The 9999-nt window shown below is 39.3% G+C and overlaps 2 long non-coding RNA genes across 2 annotated transcripts; both read left to right on the forward strand.

The window, feature by feature from the left end:
• The first annotated feature begins 796 nt into the window (after window positions 1-796).
• LOC139196485 (uncharacterized) lies at window positions 797-6095 on the forward strand. The gene is made up of 4 exons (XR_011581459.1): window positions 797-1111; window positions 3546-3594; window positions 5399-5757; window positions 5855-6095. It is a non-coding gene; the product is annotated as an uncharacterized lncRNA (long non-coding RNA).
• Window positions 4322-5350, forward strand: LOC139196486 (uncharacterized). The gene is made up of 2 exons (XR_011581460.1): window positions 4322-4647; window positions 4743-5350. It is a non-coding gene; the product is annotated as an uncharacterized lncRNA (long non-coding RNA).
• Window positions 6096-9999: the final 3904 nt, after the last annotated feature.

Consider the following 9999-nt stretch of genomic DNA (forward strand, 5'->3'; position numbering starts at 1 on the left):
AAAAAATAATTACCCATTCCTATGAGCCCGTTACAAGTTCCAATTACGCACTCCGAAGGCCTATTGAAACCTGTTCTACCGTAACCTACGAATGGACTTAAGCCCAATCCAATCTGTCAACCTCGATCAATTCTGTACCATCCAAACAGCCGGACTCAAAGCCAATCCAATCAATCAAACTCTAATCCCATACAGCCCACAAAACGGACCCTTACAAGTCCTACCCTAAGCTTTTGAAGGCTTTTCTTAGGCCATATTCATTGAAATACGAAAGGAAACGCTACGGGAGAGCCGATAAGGGTTTAAGTCATGGCGACACTCACTTCAAGCGTCATGGGTTCCTTAGTAGTGATTTGTTTTAATACATATAATATTATCTGCCACTTAATTCTACGGTCTAGTGACATTTCTTTTCACTTATAATAGAGAGGTCTTAGGTTCGATTCTTGCCAAAAGAGAATTTAAACCACATTATTGTTAATTCATTGTGAGGCTAAACCCTCCCCCTCATCTTAGTGAAGATAATATCGTTTGTTCACAAAAAAAAAAAAAAAACATACAATATTATCTATACTATGGTATGAGGACAATGTGTTAAGTCTCATAATGGGTTAGCCATAATAATTTGTTTCGAATTCGCTTTTGTTGAGAATTGAAACTAAGATCTCTTTTATAAGTAAAGAGGAATACTACTAAACAGTAGTACTAAGTGGTCCTTAAGCAGTGATTTCATCCTTCAGATGTAGTGTCAGCGTGTCAGGTTTATAGACGATGTCCGTACCGTCTTTACTTTTAGGGCACGTTTGTTTGACAGGATTCGCTGGGACTGGACTGGACTAGACTATAGTCCAGTGTTTGGTGGGTACCGGGATTAGCTTTAATGAGCTTAGGTGGGATTCGCTAGGACTAAGGGGGGGCTTAGCCGTTCTTCACGAGGGATCCCAAATTCGGGCGGACTCGTAAGCCAGAGAAACCGCGTCTTCCCACATCTCACATCCCACATCGTCCTCATCTCTGCGTCTGCCCTCGTCGTCGTCCTTGCCGTGCTCCCACATCGTCCTCACGCTCATCGTCGTCCTTGCATCTGGTCGCTGTCATCTGCCTCTAGTCGGTAAGCTTCGAATCTTGGATTTTTTTTCGTCGATTTGTGTGGATTTGTTTGTGATATTAACTGAGGTTTATTTGATTTTGTTGTTTTGGGTTTGAGAAATTCATAATATACAAGTGGATTTGCAATTGAACAAATTAGGGTTTTGTTATTTAGGTGAAATTGAGATTAGAATTTGGGGTTTTCATAAGATGAAATTGAGATTAGTCTCAGGTGTGTGCTCTCTGTGTGTGTGTTTGTGTGTACTGAAAAAAAATTTGTCTGTGTGTTTGTGTGTGTGTGAGTGTGTTTGTGTGTGTGTGTGTGTATGTAATCTGTGTAACCTGTGTAATATCTGTGTGTGTGTGAGTTGTGTGTGTAAAATGTGTGTGTAATCTATCCGTGTGTGTGTGTGTAACCTGTGTTATTTGCAGTGTGTGTGTGAGTTGTGTGTGTAAAATGTGTGTGTAATATGTCCGTGTGTGTGTGTGTAATCTGTTTTTGTGTGTATGTGTGTGTAAAATGTGTGTGTGAGTTGTGTGTGTGAGTGTGAGTGTGAGTGTAAGTGTTTGTGTGTGTGTGTGTGTGTTTGTGTGTGAGTGTGAGTGTAAGTGTGAGTGTGAGTGTGTGTGCAGTGTGTGTGTGTATCCAGTGTGTGTGTGTGTGTGCAGTGTGTGTGTGAGTGTGTATGCAGTTTGTGTGTGTGTGTGTGCAGTGTGTGTGTGAGTGTGTATGCAGTGTGTGAGTGTGAGTGTGTGTGAGTGTGAGTGTGTGTGCAGTGTGTGTGTGTATGTAGTGTGTGTGTGTGTGCAGTTTGTGTGTGTGTGCAGTTTGTGTGTGTATGCAGTGTGTGTGTGTGTGCAGTTTGTGTGTGTGTGCAATTTGTGTGTGTATGCAGTGTGTGTGTGCAGTTTGTGTGTGTGTGTATGTGTGTGTCCAGTGTGTGTGTGTGTGTGTGACTGTGTTCAGTGTGTATGCAGTGTGTGTGTGCAGTTTGTGTGTGTGTGTGTATGTATGTAGTATGTATGCAGTGTGTGTGTGTATGTATGCAGTATGTATGCAGTGTGTGTGTAAGTGTGAGTGTGAGTGTGAGTGTGAGTGTGAGTGTAAGTGTGCAGTGTGTGTGTGTGTGTTTGTGTGTGAGTGTAAGTGTAAGTGTGAGTGTGAGTGTGTGTGAGTGTGAGTGTGTGTGCAGTGTGTGTGTGTATGCAGTGTGTGTGTGTGTGTGTGCAGTGTGTGTGTGAGTGTGTATGCAGTTTGTGTGTGTGTGTGCAGTGTGTGTGTGAGTGTGTATGCAGTGTGTGCAGTGTGTGTGTGTCTATGCAGTGTGTGCAGTGTGTGTGTGTGTGTATGTATGCAGTATGTATGCAGTGTGTGTGTGTGTGTGTGCGTGTGTGTGTGTGTGAGTGTGAGTGTGTGTGCAGTGTGTGTGTGTGTATGTAGTGTGTGTGTGTGTGCAGTTTGTGTGTGTGTGCAGTTTGTGTGTGTATGCAGTGTGTGTGTGTGCAGTTTGTGTGTGTGTGCAATTTGTGTGTGTATGCAGTGTGTGTGTGCAGTTTGTGTGTGTGTGTATATATGCAGTGTGTGTATGTGTGTGTCCAGTGTGTGTGTGTGTGTGACTGTGTTTAGTGTGTGAGTGTGAGTGTGTGTGTGTGTATGCAGTGTGTGTGTGTGTGCAGTGTGTGTGTGAGTGTGTATGCAGTTTGTGTGTGTGTGTGCAGTTTGTGTGTGAGTGTGTATGCAGTGTGTGTGTGTCTATGCAGTGTGTGCAGTGTGTGTGTGTCTATGCAGTGTGTGCAGTGTGTGTGTGTGTGCGCAGTGTGTGTGTGTGTATATATGCAGTGTGTGAGTGTGAGTGTGTGTGTGTGCAGTGTGTGTGTAAGTGTGAGTGTGTGTGTATGTATGCAGTGTGTGTGTGTATGTATGTAGTATGTATGCAGTGTATGTGTATGTATGCAGTATGTATGCAGTGTGTGTAAGTGTGAGTGTGTGTGTATGTATGCAGTGTGTGTGTATATATGCAGTGTGTGTGTGTGTATGCAGCATGTATGCAGTGTGTGTGTGTGTGTGCAGTGTGTGAGTGTGAGTGTGTGTGTGTGCAGTGTGTATGCAGGGTGTGTGTGTAGTGTATGCAGTGTGTGTGTAAGTGTAGTGTATGTAGTGTGTGTGTGTGTTTGTGTACTGTGTATGCAGTGTGTATGTATGCAGGGTGTATGCAGGGTGTATGCAGTGTGTGTATGTATGTATGCACTGTGTGTGTACTTGCAGGGTGTGTGTGTAGTGTATGCAGTGTATGTGTGTAGTGTATGTAGTGTGTGTAGTGTATGCAGTGTATGTAGTGTGTGTATGTATGTACTGTGTTTGCAGTGTGTATGTATGTACTGTGTATACAATGTGAATGTTTTGTATTGTGTGGGGTTGATGCTGAATTGCAATTTGTTGTGGTTGTTGGTTGCAGAGAAGAGGAGCATAAACGGAAGGCTAAGGCTAAGGCTACTGCATTACAGGTGTCCTTTAATTTCCCTTTTCACATGCAATGCCTAGCAATGATAGCAATCCTCATACTAGTGTTCTTAGACACATGTTTATAGATGTATAAGAGTAGAACATTTTGAATATGATGCCTCGGGTTAATGAAAACTTTTTTTTTTCAACGCCATATGTATATTTGTTGCCTCGGGTTAATGATTTAGTTAATTTGTTTTTTTTTTTTTTTTTGTTTGGATAGATATGGATCGAAGGAAGCTTTTATTGATCTTATTGTTAGAGATGTCTTATTTGGAAACAATTTGTATTTGTACGATTCTTGTGGTGATGATGCTACGTGGCAAACAGAGACATGTTGAACGACCCACATTGACTAACCGTTCACTTATTAGACGAGAGATTAGTTTGTGTTATCTGAATGGTATAATAGGGAATACTGATACTGAATGTGTTAACGAATTGAGAATGGATAGAAGGACTTTTGGCATATTATGCGACTTACTTCGTCAAGATGGGAGGGTAAAAACTGATGGTTTGGTGTCTGTAGAGGAACAGGTGTGTATGACTTTACAAATATTAGCACATCATACTAAGAATCGTAGTGTTGGCGGTAGATTTTATAGGTCGGGAGAGACTATAAGTAGGTATTTCAATAGCGTATTGCAAGGAATTTTGCGATTACAAGGTTTCCTACTAAAAGTCCCACAGCCTGTGCCTATTGATTCTACAGATGCTAGGTGGCGATGTTTTAAGGTATGATGAGAAATATTTTTCATTTTCCTTAAGCTTTAACTCTTCATTCCCTTTGTATAAATTAACAAAAAGTTTTTTATTTTTTATTTTTAAGAATTGCTGGGGAGCATTGGATGGAACACACATTGATGTGCATGTACCTGAAATTGACAAACCAAGATACCGAACAAGAAAGGGTCGAGTCGCAACTAATGTGTTAGGTGTGTGTTCAGGAGATATGCAGTTCATATATGTGTTTCCGGGGTGGGAGGGTTCCGCATCAGACTCTAGAGTGCTACATGATGCAATTAGTAGGCCTAATGGTTTTAAGGTACCAGCGGGTAAGATTATTACTTAGTCTCAACTTTCTAAGTTAGGTTTAGTTCTGTTTGTCAACTACAAAACACTAATAAGGTCTGTTTTTTTTTTTCATTAGGTTGTTATTACCTTGTAGATGGTGGTTATACAAATGGTGAAGGATTCCTTGCACCCTATAGAGGAATACCTTATCATTTATCTGAATGGGAGGGACGAACACCTTCTAATAAGGAAGAATATTTTAACATGAAGCATTCTAAGGCAAGGAATGTAATTGAACGCTGTTTTGGCTTGCTAAAAGGAAGGTGGTCGATACTAAGGAGTCCATCTTTCTATCCGATAAGGACACAAGGTCGAATAATTACCGCTTGTTGCCTACTACACAATCTTATTAGGCAAGAGATGTTAGTAGATCCAATGGAGAATTTGCCAATAATAGAAGATGGACAAAATACAGAAGAAGGTGAATATGTTGGTAGTGTTCAATCATCGGACCAGTGGACTGCAATGAGGAATGATATGGCTGAGGAAATGTATAATGAGTGGAGAGCAATTAGGAACCAGCAACCGAACTAGCTATATGTTTTAATGATAACATTTTATTTTAGTATTCCTTTTTATCATGCATTTGTTAGATATTAGCACAATGATTGGATGGTATGCAAATTAATTGGATATTATGCAAGTTGATTGGATATTATGCAAGTTGATTGGATATTATGCAAATTGATTATTTGTATGGTATTTTCCTTCATTAAAATATTTTTTGTTTAGGTATGGATAACGAAAATATTTTGAATGCTACTCAAGAGCCAAAAGGAAGAAGGCGTAAATGGGAAGCATTTGAGGAAGAAGTATTACTAGGAGTTCTTGAGGATTTTGTTGCTCGGAAGCAACGGTGTGACACCGGTGCTTTCAAACAAGGTACTTTGGTTGAAATAGCAAAAGCTGTCAATGTTTTATGTCCTCATTCAAATATAAAGGCAAATCCACATATTGAGTCCAAGTTGAAGAAATGGAAAAAAACATATAGTATGGTCGTTGACATGATAAACACAAGTGGATTTGCATGGAATGATGTCAAAAAGTGCGTTGAAGTTGACAGTGATGACGCATGGCAAACTTATGTGCAGGTTCATATCCTATTTTATTTATGCATTAGTTATATTCTTGCTCCTATATTTGTTACGCATGCTAAATTTTAGTTTTGCTATGTTGATATAATCTTAGAGAAATAAAGAAGCCGATGGATGGAGAAGCAAACCTTTTCCACTGTTTGATAGATTTGCATATATATTTGGAAAAGATCGGGCTACGGGTAATGTAGCCGAAACCCCTGCTCAAATGGTGGAGGAACAAAGTCATGATCATGTTGGTGAAAGTGATATTGGAGGTGATAATTTTGTTTCTTCAATGAACCAACAAAGCCAACAAAGCACCCCATCTGAAAATAGCCAAAGAAAGAGGAAAAGAGCTGTGGGAAGTTCAAGTGATGGAACCGAGGCAATTATCAGTGGACTGAAAGATTTTTATGTTGAAAGTGGGAAGAAGATGCAAATGGTAACTGAAGCTTTAGTTCAAGGTACTGCAGATCATACTGACATAGCTAATGAACTTGAAGCAATGGGTCTCTCTCCTATGGATCAAATTGATGCATTGTCTCTTATTTTGGATAAACCAAAAAATGTGGGAGTGTTCAGGGCAATCAAACCGGAACTCAAGAAAGTGTTCGTCCAAAGACTTTTAAGAGACAACGCAAGCGGATGAGGATTTTGGCTAATGTTAACATGGATGTATTTTATTAACGTTAACATGGATGTATTTTATTAATCATACAGTCTTATGTTATGACTTATAACTTAGCTTTGCACTAGTATTTTGGCTTATGTTTACTAGCCATTTTGTAAATTATGGAGATCTATTTTGGCTAATGTTAACTAATGTTAACTAGGATTTTCTAAATTATGGAGATCTTATGTACTTGTATTTGTTGAAGTTGCATGTATTGGCCACTATTATTTTTCTTCTGTTGGGTGATAGAGTTTAAATCAAGCTACATTTGCAAATTAAACCCAATTCTATTAGCAGGTAATAGAAACAAAACAATTGTCAATTTTTTTTAAGATTCATAATATACATGGCAAAAATATGCTCCAATTAACCCATATCATGAGATTTGTAGCATTACTCTATTACACAATGACAAAAATTTGTAGTCCTAGTCTAAGCAAACACAAATCTGGTGAACAGTACTGTTTTTCTTATCCTGCTTCTTAGTCCGAGACTGCACCAAACGCTTCACTAAGTTAGTCCAGTCTAAGCCAGTCCAGCTTAGTCCCGGCAGCTAGTCCAGTCCGAGACAGTCCGGCGCAACAAACGCACCCTTAAGGGTAAGACTTCGGCACTACGTAGCATTGGAGTGGATGCTATGACTTTTTTTGGTTAAATTGGCATGTTGAAGATTGTCCACGCTCCCACGAGCTCCTCCGCTTCGCCATCTACGAGCTCCAGCGCTCGTGGTGACGAATTGGTCAGTACTTTGCTTTTGGATACCAATCGGAATTATGCCCCAAGTTTCAACCCCCGTTTGAAGAATCCGACTCCAAGCCCTAATTCGTCGTGTAGTTGTTTAATTAGGCCATCAAATTTCGTGATTTCATGGTGGGTCTGAAAAAATGAAGCAAAACAATCTTCTTTACTTTCTTCAGCGGTTAGATTAAACCTAATTGATCCTACCCATCCATACTACGTTGTTTTTAAAGCTACGTAGTATTGAAGAATTTTAGTTTTCAAAGCTTTTGTCCTTTGGGAATTAAATTACAGTTGTGATCGTTGTTGATAAGTGCTTCGGAATCTGTAGATATTCATTCGAACTTCCAAAAACTCTCTGTCACCGGCCCCTGCTTTATAATTATTGGTCTCTTTCGTCTCTCCTTTATGTTTACTTTGTTTTGGTGTATAGTTATTGTCGTGAAACGTTGTAATAGTCATGATAGTCGTCATGTTTTTGGCTCATGCACACAATAAACACAAGATTTTAGATTAATTATCACCTTCATTATGGGCTGGGTTGAAGCTAGAAGCCATGGAAGATGTCGGATTTCGTTAGAATCAAGTTTAGCCAGTAGGACACTATGAGTTTAGCTTGTGTGGTGCTATGGCTTTCGGATGTCCAAAAGATATGGAGCAATGACATGATTTCTATTATTTGTTTTTGTTTAATAATTTTCAGGAATTGTCATGGAGTTTGGTTTTAATTTGTCTCTTTAGGAGAGTTTGCTAGTTTGATTGCCCTTTATAGGAGAGTTGCTTATTACAATCTTCATTTTGGTGTGTTACGTCTCTTATGGATCTATGTGTGACGAGTGGAGCTGTTTGATTTGCTTAGACCCATGAGCATCGTATTCCTTGTCCCAATATGATTTAAGATTTTTAATCTCACACATGATCACCGTCTATCACGAGGTTTAACGGTTTTATTGATCTGTGTAACCTTACGGTTCTCGATGAACTCGCCTTTCGACGAGTACTTGTAGTCTACTCATTACTTTGTGATTGGTGATACTTTATTGTAAGAACTTTAAATCTAGTTTGCAAGGGCCTTGTTAGGGTCAAGTTCTTCATTATATGTATTTTTAATGCAATTTTTCAATGAATGAAATACCATACTGTTCTTAAAAAAAAAGGATTACAAATCACATGATGATACGGTCGATCATGGGTTTATTGAATTTATTCAATCATCGAATAATTTCATGTTAGATCGTGTTGTGATAGAGTCAAATTCGAATGAGAAATTATCCAAGTCATCCCATGGGAATGGTATCAAGAAAATAAAATAAAAATCATTCGTTAATTTCAAATATCTTTAAATAATAAAACATATATAAGTGAAAGTCAGCGCTAATTCAAATCAAATCCAAACCTGTTCTTGCATTTAGTCTGAAAAACTATTGGGTTGATCAAGTAACACAAGGCTCTCCACAAAAGAATCCATGAAGAAGTAGCTGCGGTGCCTATCAATTTGAAAAGCATTAATTTGTTTGGTCATAGGATTCACCGATCTCATTCCCCAGTACGTTGAGAGCACTACTTCACCGTTCTTTCTAAAACCCACTGACCTATAAATAGTTCCTTCCAAACATATACTAAATAAGTTAGTTCATGATTCCAGGACACCATACTCTTTCATCACCCACAGACTAACAGTACTGCAATCTAGTTGAAGATCATTCACAAAAAGGGCAAGATACACCTTGTATCTTGAAATAAATTGACTGCTGTGTTGCACAACTTCGGGTAGTATTATTACACCAAAAAATTCACTGCACATATCAAATGACAGGATGAAATGGTTCATATTTTTCTGTAACTGACTCCAATGCAAAGCATCATTGACCAAAGCAGGTGGCCAGCCACAAGGCGAAAAGACAACGGAAAATCGAGGCAACACGCTTGGATGAAAAATACTAATATCAGCACTAAGGCTTCTCCAAGAAGCCCTGACTAGTGACCAAATCTCCATTCCACGTGAAGTCAGACCAGTCATCACACTTCTCAAAAGCTTATAGTCATTTGAATGCGAATCATACCCAAACGCATAATATGTTCGATTATAACGCGAAAAGGGAATAGTGGGTTTAGGCACAACCAAAAGCTTTCTAATGGAAGGGTTCCATATTACTATGTTAGAGCCTGACGATGTCGCTGGATTCAATGCATATGAGCCCGTTACAAGTTCCGAGCACCTTATATGGAATGCCGTTACCATGAGTATGTATGTTTTTGTAACCTATGGATTCATAAGTTCGGTATACGTACTCAGTGCATATGATGTAGGCACAGCGAGTAAAGGGTGGGATCATAACTCTGTACAATAAGAAGTCCACCTTCGTTGGGGTTTTCGTTGTTGAGTTGGATTGCGCGTCTGCAGCTGATCAGATGGTTGTAAATGAAGGCAGAGCTCTTGGTCCTGAAACTCCATGATTTGCATACTACGCTGAATCTCATTAAAGATTTGACTGGCAACCTTAAGAGGATTTGGTGTACGATTTCTTCGGGATAGTAGTGCAGTGACTTTGATTGATCAAATCTTTTTTGTTTTTTTTTCTTTCCAATGGGAGAGTGAAGAGTTAAGAGTCTGCAGCAACCACGATTCGATCTTTTGAAAGCAATTAGAGAAAACCCTTGGAGGAATATATATTATAAGAGCGGACAACACATGCATCATGGCCAAAGATCGATTTGTCTCCGGTGCTTGATTGAGCCATATACGAAAATTGTTGGATTCGAGCTTGATCCTAATCGCAAGAGAAATGTTTTGGGAAGCATCAGAAGGGCTGGTGGTAGTAGACGGAGCCATTGAAACAAGCTTG

The sequence above is a fragment of the Malus domestica genome, chromosome 05 (genome assembly GCF_042453785.1).
Source record: "Malus domestica chromosome 05, GDT2T_hap1".
NCBI lineage: Eukaryota > Viridiplantae > Streptophyta > Magnoliopsida > Rosales > Rosaceae > Malus > Malus domestica.